At 37.4% G+C, this 22,539-nt stretch overlaps 1 protein-coding gene across 17 annotated transcripts in view; it reads right to left on the bottom strand.

Annotated features, from left to right (window-relative positions):
- The window catches only part of PTPRK (protein tyrosine phosphatase receptor type K), a 387,506-nt gene that overhangs the window by 235,166 nt on the left and 129,801 nt on the right, over window positions 1-22,539 (bottom strand). The window lies entirely within an intron of this gene.

Below are 22,539 nucleotides of genomic sequence, written 5' to 3'. Positions count from 1 at the left end.
GGGGCACGAGCAGGACAGTTGCGGCCACAACTGGCCAGAGGGACATCCCATGTCATATTGTGCTGTGCTCATCAATAAAAGCTGGGGGAAAGAAGGAGGAAGGGAGAGAACAGGGTGGGGGGGATGGGATAGGGGCAGGGGGAAGTGGTTTTGTTTTTATTTCAGCCATTAGTGCTCTAGGCCTGGTGTGTTACTCTTTTACATTCTAACTCCCTTTTTTTATTACTGTCATTAGGGCATGACTCGCACTGTTTAAAAGATTGCCTCCTCCTTGTAATAGTCACCTTTTCTCTGGTCTTAAATCACAATGGCTTTTGGGTTCATTGCTGTTGGGATATTCTTGGCCCTCTTAACACTTATTCTTCCAGACCCCTCTTACGCAGGATGGTCAGTCCATGTTAGCTGAAAGTGCTTTAACCTTTCAGCTGTTCCTTTTGATGTATTTTTGGTTTTGCCACAGAAAAATCTCACTCCTGTGAGACTGCTCCTATGGAATGCAACAGGATGATTCCTAAGAAATAGCTATAGAGATAATAATAATAATAATAATAATAATTTGTTTTTTTCCGGGGCTAGACAGAAGTTTCCTCTTAGGTAGGTTTCCTAACTAATTACCTCAAGAAATAACCATTCAGAGAAGTGAAGCCTTACTCTCCACATTGCATCTTAACATTTACCCCACCAACCTATATTACTGGCTTAGTACATCCCATTAACAGTAACCAACCCAGCCAGGTTGGGAGTACAGTTCTCGGATAAGAGTTGAAGGACAGTCCTAACCGTCATAGCATAGCTGTTCACAGCATTCCACTTTTTCACAGGGTTTCTCTGAAAAATCATATTTTCCATGTTTTTGTGGGGCTGACTCTATTTTGAAGAGGCTCTTTAAATGAGCTGTTTGCTTAGGAGCAAAGGATCCTTCCAATATCTCCATAATGATAGAGAGAATAATAGTGGAGTATTTCTCATAGATTTAATTTTTTTTTTCTTCTTTCTTCTGCATGTCTTACCCTTTATTAAAGGAAATAAAAAGTAGTAATGAACCTACATATTTAGCAGAATAGAAGATTCCAAGCTTGTCAGAAGGCTTGGAAAAAACCCACTCTCATTTAAAATCACACTAATTTTTAAAAAAATACCCAATTAAGTGTACTTTGCTTTCATTTTAACAATAAAAAAAAATCCCCAATTAAGTATACTTTATCTTCATTTTAACAAACCCCTTAGCAACAAAACATTGTAAGACTTGGTTGCTATGACAAAAATTATTATAATTAATATGATTGGAAGCAAAATAAAAACTGCTGTGCACTGGAGAAGGTATCATAACAGGCCACAACGAGAAAAGGTCATTAGATACTGTCACTAATAATAATTAGTTTCTCTGAAGGGTCCCAAAAGAAGCTGCTTTTAAGTTTTTTATTCTCTAACATTCCTTGAATCACAAGTGAAGATTAAGCTAAAGTATGGGCTTGACATCTCATCTACCAGAAGCCAGACAAAACAGCTGTCTAGTGCAAAACTCCAGTTTTCAATCTTTCCAGTAGCCTTCAAAGGATTCAATTTCTCCATATTTAACAAATTGGCTCCAGCAGTGGGAGTTATCTCTTTAAATTCTAATATGAAAAACATACTTAAAGCTGTCTTTTGAAAACAGAAGCAGCTGTTAATTATAGCTTATTCCATATCAGCTTTCCCATCTTTACTACATTGCAACTGCTACTTTCAAATGCTCTTAAGGGTTTTCAGGTTCTTAAAAATAATTTTACATACATCATTTTTTAAATAACAATATTTAGATAGTCATGATTACTATTAGAGTAGCTACTAGGGGGTAATGATAATCTGAGTGTCACAGTAGAAAGTGAAGACTATGTTTAGAAAGATACAGCAAAAATTACTATTTCAGACCAATAAATATAATTTGGTAACATTTTGACCCAGCAGACTTAATTTTTTTTAAGTAACAAAACTGCTTTATAAAGCCCATTTAAACTGTGAACAAAATTTTAAAAGTGAGCACTCTGAGATAAATAGTGACTGACTCTGACTCATGAAAGGGATCTCTGTAATACAGCACATATAACAAGTGACTTTTTTTTCAAAGGTAACACAGAATGCTCTATTTTTATATATAAACACATAAAAATTTCTTTTTATTTCACAACCTCAATAATAGATCCCTGTTTGTTCAGAAAACAGGGGTAAAAAAATACTAAAATCGAGATGGTATTCATAGGATTACTTTCAGATCCCAAACAAATGTCTGTACTGCAGCAATTTGTAATTTTCAGCTTTTGAGCACATTAAGAAACACTAGGGATTCACAGATATGTAAACACAAGTAAGCATCTTAAATGAACTAATAAATCATAAACAAAAAAACTTAATAGATAAAAAAAAAAATTGTTTTTCTGAAATTGGGATCATTTTGGCAACATTTTAACAAGCAGCTGACATTATTAGCACTTTCCTATCAGCAAGGGCTGGTTTCCTTCTTAGTCTCACTGCTCCTGGCTGCTCAGTGCTGCCTTTTAACAGCATCAAAGCCCCTCCTTCCACAGGCCAAAGAAAAATTCTGCTGACTTTTATTTCAGGGTTAGTTTTTCTGCCAGGCTAAGTGGTTTAACCAGTGGGTTGGTCCAACGAATCCCAAAGCATGAAGAGTGGGAGCAGTGGCGCTGTACTACCACAAACAGGAAGGAAACAATTTCAATATATTAGAATTGTAACAGCTTTTCTGTTTATTTTTCAATAAAAAAACTGAAATCACAGATGAAGCAGCCCCATACTTTCCTGTGGCCAGGTAGTGCTTCCCCTACTAAATCCTGGAAAGCTGTGTGGGGTCAAGCAGACACTGGCTGACCCACACTGGGGATGGTGGGGAAAGAAATATGTTCCTAATCTCATGTGAAAATGCAGTCAGACTTAACTGCCTCCTTTTACAATCGTGCCCCAAGGATGTTCCTACGCCTTCAGTAAGTAAAGCTACAGTCAAGCTGCAGTTCCTCGAATTTTCAACTGTCAGTCTTCTGACAGTTTTAATCTGTCTGTACTGCTCGCTTGTAAAACCTGCCCACCAGGTTTCCTGCTCTTTAGATTGGAAAAGTGGGTGAATGAAGCCTTCCCATGGAAAAAATAGTCAGTTCTCTGAAGGTGCTGTAATTCAGGCAACAAGATGAGCAGAGAAATCACAGAATATTTCCTACCATTTTTATCCAGTATCGTATCATAAACCCAATGTTAAGCTTAACTTCAAGTTAAAAGAAAAAGTTATCATGGGGAGAGAATAACAAGGTAATATGAAACTGAAACACTTCAGAGAAAGCAAACAAATCCCTCAGTGCAGTAGAAAAACAAAAACCACATGGAAGCCACAGGGTTCTCAAACTTCACTTCTGACAGCTAACCCATGTAACTTGATTAACTGCAGCAAAAACTAATTTAACAAGATGGCAATAAACATCAGAACTCTTTGTCCGTTCAACTTCCTGCCACTATCAGTCCCTTCCAAATGTTTCTTATTAAAAAAGAACTTACACTTCGAAATGACCAACAGCCTTAGACATACTTCAAAAACAAAAAAAAAGTATTTCCCTAGTTCTTTTCTGGGATAGATATGACAATGGGGGAAAAAAAAGGCAAGCAAGCTTCCAAAATTGTAGGGGATTTTATTTAACTGCTGTAAGGTACAGAAAAAAGTGACCCTTTGATCAACGTGACTAAGGAGAAGTCATATTGCTCAATACACTTCGAGGAAGAAATGTTTTCCCTTTTTACAAAAAATACAGGTTCAAGATTCTGTATGTTCCTGCAAATCATTTTGAAAATCAGTGTTCTGAACAGTAAGTTAAGTATTTTAAGATTTTATAACTTCAACAGAACTCAGTACTTCTCCATTCAAATGGACAAAAAACCACCACTTCAAATCCTGACTGACATTCTGTCTTGCAAATATCTGTGTTCTGCTCTAAATAGATGACAAGGAGTTTCTGTGATGTTTTTCTCAGAACTGGTATTTGACATTTTCCAACTTTGCAAAGACATGAGAACATTAAAACTCTTTTGTTGGAAGCTGAGTGTTTGAAAGTTCATTGGCAGAGTAGTTACAACAACTTTTCAAGAACACATGATAATTCTCTCTCTGGTTTCTCCAAATACAGGAGGGAGAAGAACACAGAAAGAAGGAGCAGTGCACACAATATGTTTTTACTTCCATCTGCCATCTGTTAACAGTTTCAGCTACTTGGATAAACATGTATTTGTACTCATCACGAAAGATTACAGTCTTGTCTACATGCAGTTACTCAGTACAGCTGTTCATGAACAAGTTCAAGGTGAGGGCATACTGGCAGAACCAGTCTCTAAGAGTGAACAGAAGTACAATATTTTAAAATAAGAATAGCCAAATAAAGAACTATTCAACAGCAGGTGCATATGAATAACTAAAGATAAAGCAATCCCCACAATTCATCACAATATGGTCTACTTACTTGCACAGCACTATCTACACAGTGCAGAATGTGCCAGCATGGCCTTGTCCTTCAGAAATCAGAGGGAGAGGAAGAAATTTCATGTCGAGCAAGTGTAGCTACATGGACAGATGCAGAAGCTTTTTACTGTTATGTTTCATATTAATTTAGGAAGTTAAATTAAACCACACATCTATCAAAAGGTTCTTTTATCTTGAGTAATTTAACTGCTTTTTCACTGCAGTTCGGTTGCCTCTTTGGCACACAAACTCTAAAACCTTGGAAGCTTTGATGAGCTCAGCTTAGCACCACTGTCATCCCAGATTCTTCCCACCTTGCCTCTTGAGTAAGTGAAAATAACCTGAACTAAGATGACATGATAGTAACTATACATGGGAAATAATCATCTTTTATTTCTGATGGAAGTGATTTAAAGATAAAAGAGGTCAATTGCAGCCTTGCGAGAATTTTTTAGTTCTCCCCTGAAATTGCCTGGTTTTCAGTTTTCCCCTGAAATTGAACTGTTCTGCAAGAACAACAAAACCAACGTGACACAGGGCACTGCTAAGGCAGACTCACCACAAGTAGAAGCAAGTCAATATGGGCCTGACTCACCAAATCAGCTTCTTCTGAGAGCAGCCCAGAAATGCCTTACCTGGGCCAGGAGGCTCTTTTCAACATGTGCATGTTCAAAAGACACACAGGAATATGAGGCTATGTTGGTTTACAGCATATACCTGTTAAGTGTGAATAAAATTTGTCTCAAGTGTTTGTAACTGGAGAAATTATAGTAGTAGAGAAATACAAGCTTTTATAATTGAACTTCCTTTTTAATCCTTATATTAGAAATAATCACTGAAGATACCAAAAAATGTTAAGCCTCAGGACTGCTAACTGACATTAGATCCAGCAGTATTGGCTTTGTTCCCCAGGTCCATATAGAAGTTAAACATACAAAATATAGTCATTGTGCCATTTTCGAGTAGGACATCTCCTTAATTCTCAATACTTACTGTATGAAAATGCATGCTAAGCTAACATTGTGTTCATCACAAATCTTCCTCATGCAGACTGACTGTAAAATGAATAATCACTTTATTCTCCAGCTGCACATTGCTCTCACTACATCTTTATTTGTGTCCTTGGAAGGACTAAGATGAGCCCAGCATGTACTGTGCCTCCATCTCCACTGTAATGCCAGGCAAACTGGACCTGGTGATTGTGTTACAAATCTGAATGTGAGAGGCTGAAGCCAGTTAGCACAGTGGACCTTCCTTGGGGATTTCTCGAACTTGTAGTTCCAGTGCATGGTGTTAGTTGTCTGTCAGCGATCACACCGTACTGTATTCTGGCTGTGTTTTATTGCTGATTTGGACTTCTACACACCTAAGTTGCCCACTTTGATTTCACTGGCAATGAACCAATAGACCATTTTTTAAAATGCCCCATGCAAATCATCTTTAACTATAGTACACTGCTCAGTTAACAGACCTCAGCCTCTTTTCTGTATAACACTGACAACCTGGAGCTGACACAGTGACTCATATAGATACTGAATCTGCATTACCGAAAACTCTGAAGAGGCTGATTTCAATGATGGATACATGCCTGCAAGACATGACAAAGATTAGTGGTGCACAAAATATCTGTATCAATTATCAGTTCTTAAAAACTGTTTACATTCCACTTCAGGAAATGCATGTACTGAGATGTTGCAGCTAATCAGAAGAGACGGACCAATTCATGTTCAAACTGAGTTGTTACTTGTTTTCAGGTCCAATGTTTCCCTTGGCCTGCACCATGCCTTAGCATGCCGGCTCAACATCAATCACCCTTAGAAAAGGCAGCTTACAGCCAGCACAATACCAACAACTCATTTACAGGAAAGGAAACAACCATGAAGGAGCAAATTACTCCTCTGAGAAAAATAGCAAAGATTCATTTATAAAATTAAAATACCAAATGCTGTAATATGGGTGATGAATTTGCAAATTAGGTAGAAGGTGATGATGGAAGACAAGGGAGAAAAAAAGCTGTCAGAGGTTTGAATCTTAGGTAATTTGGTGCTTTATGCTGCCTATATGAAGCTGCCAACAGACTCTGTGGAAATGAAGAGATAATACAGCAACACACAATCAGGGGATGGAGAATAGGGGGGTATTTTTCATTTTAATTGGCTTGAGAAAGAAAACCTGAAAGAGAAACTAAAACGTCATATTTAAAGTTGCCTTTAATTACTGCTATCTGCCATGGCAATAAGAGCAAGTAAAAAGGAAACACTATTCCCACCATTATGTGGGAACTTGTCTCCAATGGCAGCCACCTGATACATCTTCTTAATATTAAGAAAACCAAAGCTTAGGTACATTAGCAACCACAAGAAACAACAATAAGTAAAAACATACTAAAGACCACTAATAACCACATCCAGATTTACCAGTAAAACCTACAGATCCAAGTTTTATTTCAACTAGGGTGTGTGAAAATTCTCCCTGGAGAATTTCAGAAGAATATCAACCCCTCCCTGAAAAATTTTACGCCATTCTAGCATGTAGAATACTGATTTATTTAGCACTCTTTTATGTATTGTATACAAAAAGCTCTAGAAAACTTTCTTTCCTGAATACTTAGCATATTTCTGCAGTTTATCAGTTTTGCAACCAAATTTTATTCCTATTCTCTACATAGCAAATTTAACTTTGTAACTGTATTAGAGCAGAGATACAAGTTCTATAGCTCTAAATGTTTAATTATACGTTAAATATCATCACTCTGGAACTAGAGGAGGACACACCTGTAAAAATTTCAACATTAAAAAGTGAGGGTAAAAATTACTCATCAACTCAAATTCATAATATTTACATGAAAATAAAGAATTTAGAAAAGGAATTAAGATCTGCTATAGGGTCCCTTTGTACACCATGAAAAATCACTACATTTAAAATTACAGTAATTTAACTGTTAAAACTGAAGCAGTCAAATGAAACCACATTTTAGAGTAAACACAAACTGTGCCATTTTCTTTAATTAACTAATCCGATTTGAAACTACATGAACGATACCTATGAAAAATCAGAGGTCCAGTTTCTGTGATTTGATAAATTTTCCTGGATCATTTTTCAGATACAGATTTAGCTTCATCTAACACTTTCAGAGAAGTGTTATAAAAAAAGTAATTTCAGCTTGGAGTTTCTACCCAAATGAGTACCATTTGCAGCGGCACACCTCCTCTGTGTGATCTTTGGAGGCATCAAGTATCTATCCCTATTCTCACTCTGGAATTAATTGACTTTACCAAACAATACTGGAATTACTACAGTTCACAGTGTATATGGCTTGAAATTGATCAGGTTTTGGTTTTACATTTTTACAAAAACTGCGCTTGATTTTTTTTTCCAATTTAAAAAAATATTAATTACTTTGGGTTTTGTTTTGTTTTGCAAATAAACACATTAAACCTGTTGATTACATTTAAGGAAGCAGATCCTACTATCACTTTGACATGTATTTTCTGAAAGCAAATATTCAATAATTGATATTTTTTGTCAAAAATAAAATCTCCCTAGAAATACTCCTGGCATTCACTCTTGTCACCATCAGTTCTCGAGAGGCAACTTAACTGGCCCTTAAAGGATGCCTCCAGAAAGATCTTTTGCCTTGTACTGATGTCCCAGTTCTAGGAAGTTGAAGCTCAAGAGACAACTTTCCATTGTCTTCCCCACCTTTACCCTCTGGTGCTGACTGTTCCAGCAGCTTGTGCTCTGGAGCCTTACCTGTGATTTATCCCTTCCTGATCAGCTGCAGATTTCTGAGACAAAAGCCCTACAAGTATTTTGCTTTTGCCATGGGTTCAGAAACTTCCTTTCCCAAACACAAAGGCTACAAACCTGCCTAAAGTAAATCCATGTCTCCAAACAGCACTGGAGCAAGCTTTTGTCCCAATCAGCCCTGAGAAAACAACCTCCCAGATCTTAAATGGAAATACAACCTTTTTTTTCCCAAAAATCAATAAGGACTGGTTTGCTCAGTGCAGCAAGTTAGAAGTCCCAGGTAGTTTTGACACAGCCCAGGTTAAGCAAACACAGGTCTCAGCATCAAAAGCAGTACCGTGCTGAGCCATAGGCTAAAAAGTGTAGGAGCCTCCTGATCCCCAAACCACTCCCTTGCATCCCCCTCCTGCTCTGGCTATGCAACCCTGCCCACTACACCCAGCAGAGAAGCATCACACTCTTCAGGAAACTTAGGCTACTTATAAGCCCAGAATGGAAAGACTTGTTTTTTGCTGTGTGGTGTACTTAAGCTTTGCTTTGCAGAGCTTGCAATTTTTTAGTATGTAATTTATTTAATTTTTTACTGATACAGCACAAACCTGCTCAGAAAGGAAGCTAAATTGCATGGAGGGGACGAGGCTGCATTTGCAAAATGGCACAATTAACTTGTTTTTCATGTGCTGTGCTTTGCTCCCATCCTGGCCCAAATTAAAGTATTCTCCCCTCAAACTTGTCAGAAAAGATTGTTGAAAAAGTACAAGAATTTGGAATATATTAGTTACCAAGACCACTTTCTGCAGAGTTTGGGTTGAAGGTCTTTCACAGCAGGGAAACTGCTCTTGAATTTCAGCCATACGCAGCACTCGCAGAACCGGTTTAACTTTACAGTAGACTTTTGGACTATTCTGGATTTTAAAATGAAGACATTAGTTTTCCCAATTTAATTAACAATCTAACTAAGATGGATAATAAAATTACTTAGCTTTGTTATGACTTCACTTCTGAGCAAAATTATAACCCTCTCTGTGATTATTAAGAATATCCGTAAATGAAACTAAGTTTATTGTCTCTGCTACTGATCCTGTCACCCCTTTTCCAGAATAAGACATACACTTGCTCAAAATAAAATTCTCTCTAACTTCAGAAGTGAAGACACCTGTATTTCATCACTCTTTGCCATTACAGATCTGACCACAACCAACAAGGTTCTGAAGCACCCACACTTTTCAGTACTATCTTATCACACAGAATACCCTTAACAAGGGGGAGAAGGGAGGAAGGAAAAAAGAAAGCGGTGAGGGGGAAGTGAGTTCCAGAAAAATTAAAGGTTTAAACTCTTACAGGGTTGGAAGGGATTTAAAAAAAAAAAAGGAGGGGGGGGAGGGGGGGGGGAAACCTTTCTAATTTGGGGTGCAGTTCTTTAATCCAATGTGTTGAACCTAACCAATGGTTCTGTAAAGCTACAGCCAAAGAAAGCTTATGCGTCTGATTTAACTGTTTTGTTGTGACAAAATACCCACTTAACACATTTTTCTGTTTCAAGGCGCTATGCCACATTTATCTAACGTATGTAAACAAATAATACATTAAAACACATGCCATGTTCCATTTCAGTAGGATTTCTGAAACAAGACAAACAAAACCGAAACTACTTGCATAGCGTTTTGAAAAATATTGGTTATGCTACACATTATACTTTGGACAAATAGTAGTAAATCAACACCCAGAAGTGAAATTCAGATTGAATTCAATGCTACCAAGATAAGTACATCTGATGTTCCAGCTCTTTTTGGAAGACCAGACAGCTGCTGCTAATTTCCATGTCATTGTCCAAATACATGCTGTTAAGACCTCGTAATTAAGTCCGGGGACAAAGATGATGCTTTACTTTAAGGTTCATTTTTATCTTTATAAAAAACAAAAGTAAAAAACCTAGGCACATGCAAACACATGCTCGCTCATATACGCACAAGTCCCATTGCATGTACCATTTTTATTTAAAAGAGAAATGTGCTAACCAAGCAAATTTTGGCTTTGTTCTGATTTCTCTGTCACACAATGAACAACTGGTCATCTGGCTATGACAGAAAACATTGGTTAGCAACCTGGAAATGCATTGCAAGCTACTTGATATTTCAACCTGTATCAAAAAAGCATAACCATGTTTTGATAACTTATCACAACTTCCAGTACAGTACAAATAGTTTAATAATTCAGTTCATATAGGAAATAAATTTGGATCGATGTGCAGGGTTTGTCTCTCTCCCATGGAAAAACATATTGTTTCTCTGCATTTAAGATTTACATTAAAAAACATTAGAAATATAGTAACAAGAACTTGTAATCCACTTGGTTTACCATTATGGAAAAAGGGAAGGGTTAGGTAAAGGGGTTTTCTTTGGTGGTGGTATTATTATTCACCATTAATAAGTATTGTTTTATTTATTTTTTAAAAAAACATGGTGGGCGTTATGTTTGTGTGTTCTTTACAAGTACAAGCATAGCATCAAGGGCAGCACATATTCACCCTATCAAAGAAGGCCAAATAGCATCCTGGAAGTAATTTCACAGCAGGACCTATGGCAGTGCAGAGGGAAGACCAACACCAGCTTCCTCTACATCCCTTCCAAGGGCAGCAGCCCTTTCCAAGGAAAGCTGGAAAATGGACAGTGGCAGGGGGAAAAACAGCATTACAACCCTCTTGCCTACAGCTCTGGGTATAGCAGGAGTGGGAAGAAGGGAACAGAATTAGGGAAATACCAACTTTCAATTCATCAGAGTTAAACATGGCGTTTCAGGGATATCAGTGGCTGATTTTCTTTCAACCACTAAACCTCTGAATGAAAGAACAAGTTGCAAGTGCAGACATACAACAAAACACTTATACTGAATACAAAAGTTAACACAAAAGAAAGAAGGGGGGGTGGAAAGACAGATGGTGCAGGTTGTAACTCTTTCTTAACTCATTTATTGGAGGTTTGAAAGTTTACAGTAATCCCTTAAGCATGGTAGAAAAGAAGAGGGTGAGAAACAGGGCTTCAATCAAGTGAGAGAGTGTGGACCTGAGCATGTGTGCCTTTAAGATTTCACAAAGATAGAAGAAAAAAAAAAAAAAATCAGACTAAATGAAGATTATCTGTCTCCATTCCTGCCTAGAAGTCCACAGCAGATTTTCATTTTTGAACTTTTGGTTGTTGGGTTTGTTTGTTTATTGCTGGGAAGTTTTTTTTTTCATTTTCAGATGAAATCTACTTGTGAAGTTAACCAGTCAACTGCAACACCTGAAGCTAATCAGGTACAACCAAATCAACTAATGATCAAACCTAGAAAAGTTACATGATATGAGCATAATGCACACCCAAAGGGCAGCCACATACACTAGATAAAAAGTGTTTTACTGCTGAAGCTTGACAGCTGGAAGATGCAGTATCATCACTCATTCCATTCTCCTTGTTTTCTATTCCTTGCAAAGTGCACTAGAAATGCCCTGGGCAAGCACATCCTTTAGGTGTCTGCTGTTGAATCTGGCACAGCTGCTGTTTCTTCTTCCTTCCACAAAAAATCAGTGGCAGGATGATACCCCCAGAAACCCATACCTCTTGTTCTGTCTAGTACCTCAAGATGAATGCTACCAGAAATTCCCTAATATTTGATTTCTCTTTCAGTAACTCAACAATGCACTAGGAAGACTGGAATTACAGGACTTGTGCTATTTAATTTTTTTAAAGGCTTATCACAGTTATTCACATTGAACAAATATGCTTTCCTTTCTTGTAAGTAATTTCATTCCATAAATAGCAGCAAACTGCAACTACTATTTCCAGGTGAGAGTTATTTTCTTCCAACGGACACCACCTACTGAATAATTCACAACCTGTGAGACACATTCATTGCCTGGAGAACATAGTAAAGAGAGCAAAATTGACAATTATGGCAAAAGTGTAAGCCAAGCCAAAAAGTTGACTCTAGACTAAAAATCTACATTATGAAATTTCTAAAGGTAAGTCACACACAAGCAGCAAGCAGGCACACACAACCACCCCCGGTAAATATGCTGTTCACACCACAGCAGGTCAGTAAAGTGACACTGCAACAACCCCATTAACTCCCCTGCTCTGCATTAGCAGGGGTGCCCACACAATCTGTACCTTCCATGAGCATGGAAAACATGTCTTTGCTCTGCCTTGCAGTTGTCTAGCACTAGCAGCACTGTTGGGCTTCCGTTTGCTGTTGCTTGTTTGCGACTCAAGGTGAGATGCAGTAATCCTGGCACGGGCATCAACAAAATCACAAAGGTTTCCAGTTACAGGACCCATTCCCGCAAATGAATAGTACATTCAAAGATCTCATGGATAACATACAAAAGGCTCCAGAAGACACCGAGACCACAATAAAACAAATCAAACGAAAAAACATCAGGAAAAAAACAGCTTAGGATGCACTTTTATGTAGTCAAGGTACTTCACAGAAGAAATCCACTCCAAAAAGTTTTATACCAATTCTTTAAATCTTCTAGGAGCTGCACATAAAGACATTTAAAGAAAATAGTGAAGGAGCTCCATAACTGACTAGGAAAAGGGGAAGAACTCTCTAAGAGGAAAATAACGTGTCTGTAAAGACAGCAATGCAACTATCCCTGGCTTGGAGCCCAGAGAACTATCTGCCTGACTGTGCCATCACTTTATCTCCCACTGGGCAATTACCAGTTCACAAACTTCCCATCACTATCTTAGCACCAGAAAATTGTTCTACTTCAGATAGTGTTTCAGAACTTCCAGAATAGGGGTATAATTTACTTCACTCTGGTAAGATAGGGCAAGGAGGGTGGGGGTGACTTTAAAATGCTTTGTAATATCTTTTGGGCAAAGCAGAAAATTCAACAATACTTGTTTGTTTATTTCTTTAAATACACCGACCTTGTACATTTGATCAGAATTTGATTCTAGTGCAAATTAATTGATACACTGCCCCCTCATCTTTGAATTTTGATTATTTTCTCCTTCAGAGCAACTATCTCAGTTGTTTTTTCAATGTCACCTCAAACAAAGTCTAAACTTCAGAAAAGAAACACATACAGGGTAGAGAGAATTATAAAGATATGAGGTACTTATTTCTCTCTGAGGAGGTCATATCACCAGTCAACATGGGATTCCTATTACGTATTAGTCTGGATGAAGAACAGCTTTTGACTTTACTCCAAGCCTCGGGCTTGTTCATCATTTAGCATCAGAAAAAGAGAAAATATTTTAAATAAAACCATCAAAACAACCAATACATTATAGCATGGTGTGCACATACTCAAAAAATTCTTCCTGAGCATTTCATCTTGCACTTAATAACAAAAGTCAGAAAAGGACAAAAGAAAAGTTAAGTAGCTGCATAATTCTCAGTATAATTTTTTTTCCAGCTGTATTGGTTTTGGCTGGGGTAGAGTTCATTTTTTTCATAGTAGCTGGCATGTGGCAATGCTTTAGATTTGTGCTGGAAACAGTGTTGATAACACAGGGATGTTTTTGTTACTGCTGGGCAATGCTTGCACAGAGCCAAGGGCTGTTCTGCTTCTCACACCACCCCTCCAGTGAGTAGGCTGAGGATGCACAGGTTGAGAGGGGGCATAGCCAGGACATCTGACTCCACAAGCACACCAGTGACCAAAGGGATACCCCACACCTTATGGCATCATACTCAGCATATCAAGATGGGAGAAGAAAGAAAAAGGGGAGTCATTCGGACTGATGGCATTTGTCTTCCCAAGCCCTGTTACATGTGATGGAGCCCTGCTGTCCTGGAGACAGCTGAACACCTGCCTGCCCATGGGCAGTGGTGAATTAATTCCTTGTTTTGCTTTGCTTGCACTCACAGCTTTTGCTTTACCTATTAATCTGTCTTTATCTCAATTTAAAAATTTTCTTGCTTTTGCCCTTCCAATTCTCTTCCCCATCCCACCAGGGAGGCGGAAGGAAGTGAGGAAGGGACTGTGTGAGGCTTCATTGCCAACTGGGGTTAAACCACAACACCAAAGAGGCACTGGGGGTTGGGGGTGGTCAGGCAAAATCCAGACGTCGGACAGCATACAATGCTTCATAGCAAAAATTACCTAACACAGTATCTTATCAGTGTTGAATTGATGAGTTCAGACTTTTAAACTGAAAACCCTGATACTTCAAGGCCCATGAATTTGGAGACTGATTGGTTTCCAATTTTGAAGTGCAGAGATTTTAGTGAACTTTTTGATAATGATTCAATACTGCACTATTATATTTTTTCTTTTATTCTCTTTCACTTAGGGGTAGACTGGAAACCCCTAGCAGAGCACAATTCATTACTCAATCTTTTCAGAACCCATATAATGAAATGAAAGTATTATCAGTTTCTGCTTTCTTTTAACCATCTACTTCAAGCATATATCACTGATTTCTGCCATAATCCCCTTTCATTCATTTCACTTTTCATGTGAATAAAAGAGCCAAGTGGAAGAGTATATCATTGCAGCTCCTTCATAGTGTGATATTCACAATTTTTCTTAGAAAGGGATATGATCTTGCAGAAGCTGATAAAAATATTTCAAAATCTGAGCTTCTTATGTAACAAGTAATTATGCTTTTCAACTACAGACTAAAATCCTAAAAAAGAATGATCTCGACAAAAGGAACCATATCCAGAACTTCTTTATTTACACATGATGATTTAAGTCAATCTTGTATTTCTGAAAAAAATTAATCAGGCACTCCAAGATGGCTGATTAGCAATAGTGTGTTTTCCACTTCACTGCCTGACAGTGCTTGCAGTACGATAGGGAGGAGAATGCTACAGGCTTTTCATAATCTTGGTAATCAAGGTTAAAACAAAATTTGCATACCACCTTGCAGATGCGAGGAATGTTTCCTGGAAGAGTGCTGAGGTTAAAGTCACATATATCTCCCCAGAAATGAGGCACTGGCTAAAAGTATTATGTATTTATCTCAAAGTAAGCCCTCATGAGTTTACAACCAGTAGTGTTCCACTTAAGATTTTTAGGTAATTATCAAGGTAATACTAACATCCAAATCTTTCACTGCCTTGGAAAACATCAAGCATCTACTAAATTTTCATCACTGCACCCTGAAGATAATCACTATTTTGCATGAACGGTGAAAAAAGGTCAAAATCTTCATCAGCCTCATTGGCACTGCATTATTTGATGGAAAGAGAATTGAAGAGTCTTGTATGTAGAGCCATGCAATTCCTTACAATACTTCAGTACTCCAAGTATAATATTTCTACTCTCCTTTCAGTTCAGATCATACATATAGCACAGGAAACCCAGAGCACAGTAGAACAAAAGAAACCTACACACAAATTTTAATATAACAAAGAAAAGCAGTGGAAAAGACTACTGAAAATTTTAAACAAAGGAAAAGGGAGGCAGTAAGCTGCTAACGTTTCTTTTTTCAGCACATAAACTCTTTAGCTTCAGAATTCTGTAAATTCAATTTTTTTTCAACTCAGGACTAAGAATAGAGTAACAGAAGCAATTGCTCAGATTCCACAGTTCCTTAGCCTATCCAAAGTAGTTTCTTCTACACCCCTGCTGGAATGGAGTTTTAGGTGTTTTGTGGAGGCAGAGCCATCTCTGCTTGCAATGGTGAAGTACAGCTTGGATCAGTGACTTAGACACGGCTGACACATTTCACTTGATTAACAATAATTTCTGCTATTTTTAATTGTAAAAATTCTTTGATACTAATTTATCAGCTTAGCCCTTTTTTAATGCAGCAGACCCCAAAATAAATTAGGTCTCATCTATTTTGATAGGCTAACAAAAATCAAACCCACCAAGCTAGGAAAGCTATTACATACATCTCCTTAAGGCAATTTTAAAGTTCCTAAATAAAAAAAAAAAAATGTGGTGGGCAGGAGGAGACAACACAATAGGTGGGGGAGAGGCCAACAGCATATATTATCATTATTTATGTGCTTTCCCACTACCGTCATTCCCTTGTCCCTCAGGAAGCTCCTGTGCTCATAAATGAGCTAATTCTAGACAGAAAGAAAGCACGTTGTGGCTGGCCTGCAGAACATACCCTGCTGAAACAACGCCACAGACCTGAACTAACAGTCAAAGCCTGCTGGTCATTTCTAAGAAAAAATAAGGAGTTTCCAAGAAGTCTCCAATACTTATGGTGTTATTGAAAACCTAGATGCTGGCACTTCAGCTGTGATGAGGCTTGTTTGGGCAATGCTCACTTTCACTCCCTGCACTATGATTTCCCAGTTTGAATACTGGAATGAGTCAGTATTTGTACAAGTCCTTTGAGGGCTGTGAGTGCTTTGTGATCTGCAGAACTAAATTATTAAAATGGTTCTGGTAATCACTCTATTGGAAATTACGCCTTTTTTTGTCCTCACCAAATCAATAAATATCTTGGAAGAAATGAGACAGAAATGTGACAGATTTGCTTGCATGTATTCATGTTTATCCTAGCAGTTAAAAAAGCTGCTGTTGTTTTTGTACTAGCAAGGCTTGGAAAAGCAATAAGAAAGTTCATTATTTAAAAAGTCTCCCTCTGAGTAACTCTTCAATTAACTGTATAAAGAAGAAGTTTTCTGATTAAGTGCTGCCTAGCAAGTAATAGTCAGGAGAACACTTAGGGGTTTAGAAAATTTCTGATGAGAAAGCAACATCATTCCTCTTTGGAGATATTTTCAAACATTAGAGATAGTGGTAAGCAGTGAGGCAGTTAAAAGTGCTTTCATTTGGTGAAAACTATAAAAGAAAGAAGGAAAACAAAGGAGACAAACAAATGTATAAGCCATTTCATTGTGCATTAATGAACTAGAAAAAAATAGTTTATTGACAATCACCTTAAATTCTTAAAAGACACAAAGTATTCTCAAGGGAGTTATTCCTCAAAAGGAATGATAAAGAATGATGCACCTATACAAGGAACAATTCAGTGATTTATACTACCTACAAACAAGAGCTATTCCAAGTTTAGGAAAAAAAAAATCTCTCAGTTTATTAACTACTATCTTAGATTTCTTTAATTATACAGCTAACCCATATTTTACTAACATATTTTAGGAAACAATTTTTATATCTCTGCTAGAATGAAACCAACCACCCCTCCAAAAATGTTCTAATTCATATTTTATTTCTGAGCACCCTTAGAAACTGGAAGAATTTAAAAGGCTTAATTTTAAATTTCAATTTAGAAACGTCTAAAATATTATGTTACCCCAGAGGAAAAGAGCCAAGAGAAATGGGTGTAGGAATAGTAGTGGCAGACAAAGATAGCTTTTATTTCTACAGCCAGGCAAAAACTTACACAAAATATGACCAAACTGATTTAAACAACCACAGAATAAAAAATATAAATTACATTTAGGAATCCAGAGAAAAAGCTAAGCACACATACTCTTGAGGGGTGGAAGGGGCTGGGCATCCACAACAGCTATTGCTGTCAGGCACATTCATGGGTCTAAAGCCTGCAGTGTGACCAACCTCCATTCACTTTTTTCCGTCTGGTTTACCCACCAGACCAAAAAGGCCCGTAATTCTTGAACTGCAAGTGGAGTCTCCTTTATATTAGTGAGGGTTTTGCAGAACTCTATCATATTTGTCTAAATTAGGTCTTTTCCCAAGCCAGATAACTTAGCGTATTTCAGCACTGCCTCTCACACATGGTTACAGACTGCTCTCCTCTGCCCCTGAACTCCTCCTCATGCTGAGATTTCCATCAGACAATTTTCACTGTCTTGCAACTCAACATCCAAGACTTACACAGAGAGCTGTAACAGTAACTGGCTGGCTGCTTATCAGTGTTGCTCAAAATTTTCAAATAAAGCGCTTTCTGCATTACATTATTTTTTCCTACCTAGTCAAAAAAGTTACACTAGCTCCAAGTTTATTTATAAAGTTTGTCTTTGGTATTATTATCAGTAATTTTCTGTGTTCCAAAATATTTTAAATAAAGGCCTATGAATACATCAGTCTTTTAGAATGTTGCTGATTTTTTTTTTTAATGATTTTTGTATTTTCTTGATGTTAGAGAGTATCTCAAGGTTAAAGTCCATATATAAAAAAGGACATTTGCCTTATAAATAGGAAGTTGGAGTTTGGGAGGGTGGGTTTCTTCTAAAGTTAGCCTATAACTCAGTTCTATGCAGTTCACGCAGGTGCTTTCCATTTCACTTGTGGCTTTCCTTCCTTAGCTATAATTAATGACTAAATCTCTTCTAACTCCCTGTCTTCCCAAACTTTTCTGCATACAGCTTGTTTACAGTCTCACATGTCTACGAGTTTGGAATAGTGATCTGATATCCAAAAGGGAAAAATTCTCATATTTCACAAGAAATCTGTTTCCTACCTTATGTGGCATATGGCCCAACAGTACACACCATTACTTAATCTTCAGTCTACCATTCCCCGTTATACTTCTATTACAGTTTTGAGACCTTTCAAGATGATGAAGGAAAGTAATTTTCCAAGATCTTTGAGCAATTTAAACTTTTGCAAATCCTATAAATCATCAGTACTATAATAAAGAACAAATTAATTATCCAAATCAGGATTCACAATCCTGCAAGAGAATTATTTGGCTTTCCAGAGTTTTCCTGCAGTATTTTTGAGCTGATAAAAGACCTTTTGCTCAGTGCAGTTCAGTATTTTTACTTTGCTAGCTATACTTCCAGGTGCAACATCACGCCTATGAAGTCAGTATCCCAGCCAGCATGTTTGCTAAACTGCAGAACGCCATTACTGTATAGTGAATTTTTAAAGAACCATAAAGAAACAAAGTAATTAGTTTTTTACAAGTTTGAAATTTATGGTTCCAAGTCAAGAGTTTCTTTACCAGTTTCTGATATAAACATCAGGTTTGTAAAACCAAAAATGGAAAGCCCATGGTTCACATTGCAAAATGGACCTCATATGTGACCGAGCACAGACGTGATCCTGTGGAAGCAAAACAAATTTGCAAAACAGAGACTTTTGGGAGACTGCGTACAAAAAAACTAACAAACCACAAACAAACAAAATCAAAGTAAAAAGGAATGACATAGGTAGCAAGGGAAGTGGAAAAATGACTGTGGCAGAAGCAGAAAGGCCTCAGCAGTGGGATAATCCCTACTGTGCAAAGGAGGAGAGAACTTGGGGAACTGAACAGAAGCACTAGACAAAACAACTCATCCAGACAGGAATAAACATCTCAACCAAAATAAATTAATTACAGTAATAACCAACAAAGAAAACAAAGTGACAAAACTCCTAGTCAGTTACAAAGTTTAAACAATAAAAATCACAAAATATTTTTCCTTTGAAGCAAACTTGAGTCAGGTCAAATGTGGCATATATCCAACAGGGTGACAAAAAAAAGATTCCAGAACCAGCAAGGACCAAAATGAAATCAACTTGATCCCAAGGGATTCTCTAATCAAGCCCTTTTCTTCAAGAGTTCATCCTCATGTTAAACAAGCAGAATAGAAGCTGCAGATGTCTTGCTAGCAGGAGACAGAAGACAGATCATTACAGGACTTCTGAAACTCCGCGAGTGCAAAATACGACAAGTGAAGAATTACAGGCCCCAGGCTTGGAGAAACCCCCAGGAATAGTCCTAACATGGAATTAACATTGGAATTCCTTGTCATATATATTGTAAACACTAGAAGCTTAAATCATTGCCAAAAAAAAAAAAAAAAAAAAAAAGTACTAACAGGAATACAGAAAAGCACCACTTATGTTCTTAACTCAAAGTTCTTGAAACACATATATGTTCAAGGCTGGAAGTGTGTTCTGGGGGAGGTATGAGTTTGTCCTGTTCCTGAACTCTTCTACAAACTTCCACTCCTATCTGCCAGCAGAGACAGGGTACAAAACTAGGTAAAAAGTTTTATCCAGTAAAGCTACTATAATAAACTGTACTGTGTTTGTCAGAAAATAAATATATAAATAATTGCCCAGCAGAATATAGTTAAAGAAAGTTAAGGAATTTGATTTTTTTAAAAAATATATTCCTGTGAGTAAAAGGAGGTGTTAAATCCATCCAAAAATGCATAAGACTAATTTCTTTTTTATACTAGAGTGACATGTAAAAACACTGTGCTAGTTTGAGCAGCAGGCAATGAAGCTTCAACAGAGCACAGCAGAGGACAGAAATGCTCTTTAGGAGCTAATTAGCCAAGGTGCAGCACTGTTACTACAACTAACTTGGCCAGGCTGCTAAATTCCAAGTCACCACATGAGACTTCCTTAGAGTGAACCTGTGCTATTCAGCCCCTGATAATCTCTACTCTCCTCCTTCACTTAAAAGTGAAGGAAAGGGCAGTGAAGTTGACCTGATTGTAACAAAGTACATGCAAACAATTGTGCTCAGCAGTGATCTTTAGCAGTGACCTTGCTTGTACAGGCAGGGATCCAATTCCCAGATTAGTAAAGAACCACTTCCATCTTGTTATAGAAACCAGTGCTTATTTTCCTCAGTACTAGCTAAACTCACTGACCAACAGGTAGATAAAAGTGCCAAAATCACAAGGTACAACTGTACAGCATGGAACTCTAACAAGCAAAATGAAAAAAATATTTCCATTCCAAAGCATAACTCAACTCAAAACTAAGGAACAAACTAGAAACAAACAAACAAACTAAAATCTACCAAGAGCAATGTTGAACCTGAACCTTGAGAGTTGAAAGAACCAAAACCACAAAAATACCAACCCTGTTCGTGCAAACAAGCAGTTGTGCACAGATAGCATGCAGATTTCCCCTCCTGTTCATAAAAGCAATTGTGCAAGTTGGACACAAATCACAGCAGGTTGCATTAACAGTCCTCCAGTTCTACTCCAGGCTTATTTTTAATTTAAAAATAAACTGGGTTACACATGATTTCAATATTCTGTTGGACGACCAAGCAAAGGAAAGAATGAATTTAAGCAGAGTCTGTGGAGAGATAATGTGGAGGCTGTAACGTAAGTGAAAAATGGCCGTGTTGCTAAGATAAGGCTCCAACCACCAATCTCATTGTCAAGCCTGGCCATCTGTGAGCAGAAAACTGATTTACTGCATATAATGCTGCTATACTTGATCACTACTGTACTGTTATAAAAGGCTCCCGAGGTTTGTTTAAGGACACCAAATGGTACTTTCTAGCAACATAAAAAGGGTTAATAAAACACCTCTTCAAAAGCCAAGTTTTCTGGAACCAGGCTTCAGACCTTTAAATCAAATTTTACCCAGTTTCAATGCCACTGAAATTTCTTTATCAATAAAATTTCTTTATAGACGAAATTTCTTTATAAATAAAATCATTAAAACCACGGAAACAAAACCCCCAAAAAATCCCATAAAATGATAGTAAGTTACATAATTTTCACTGTATAAGTAAGGCTGCTTGCACTGAAGCTTATTCATGGATGTTATTTTGATAGTGGGCAATTGCAACAAACTTTAGATAAAGGCACTTTTAAGAAGCAATCCTACAGTACCACTATTCAACAAAACCATTAATAAAGCAGCCACTTTCTGTCATTTAATAACTACTCTGGAGATCCAAACTCTTTGAAAGAGCACTGATGAAGAATATTTAGATAGGGGCCTGTAAGCACATTGTGGTGTAACACCTCATGGTGTAACAACTCAGATGAGCACATGTAATCCAACTCTTCCCACACCTACACGCCAGAACAAAAATGCCCATGTATGAGATTTATCCTTCACATCAAATACCCACTGAGTAAAACAGCTGCAGGTACTTTCTTAGGTTAATCAAACAAATCAAATAACAGCATCTAGTAATAACAAAACAAATTTTCCCTCCAAACAACAGGTCTACACTGCGGGTGGTTTTGTCCCATAGCAAACAAACAGGGAAAAAACCACATCCTGAACAGCTGCTCATTAGGTGAGCACCATTCTGCCTGCACAGCAAATGAAGCAAATGTCATGTGGAAAAAACCATAGTTTACAGTCATGTAATTAGACATGGTAACACAGGCATATACAAAAGAGGAGGGACGACAAGTACAAATTACAGTTGCACAGGCAATTTATTTCTGGGAGTTTATAATTTTTGATGCTCCTGGACTTCAACCTTACCATTTCTTTTAACAAGGCTTTTTTCCAGCTATTTTTTTTTCCTATTATACAGTAATAGATAACTATGAACATTCACCCGCTATAAAAAATATCCATTCCCACATAATTATTTATACTGAATGGAACACTTCATTTCAGGACATTGGGGGAATACTCCATCAGAACAGACTAAAACAACACAAAGTGAATAGGACCTTGCAGTAAATATTATAAAGTGGCGTGAATT

The sequence above is a fragment of the Corvus cornix genome, chromosome 3 (genome assembly GCF_000738735.6).
Source record: "Corvus cornix cornix isolate S_Up_H32 chromosome 3, ASM73873v5, whole genome shotgun sequence".
Lineage (NCBI taxonomy): Eukaryota > Metazoa > Chordata > Aves > Passeriformes > Corvidae > Corvus > Corvus cornix.
Note: the sequence above shows the minus strand (reverse complement) of the source record. Positions and strands in the feature narration are given on the sequence as shown.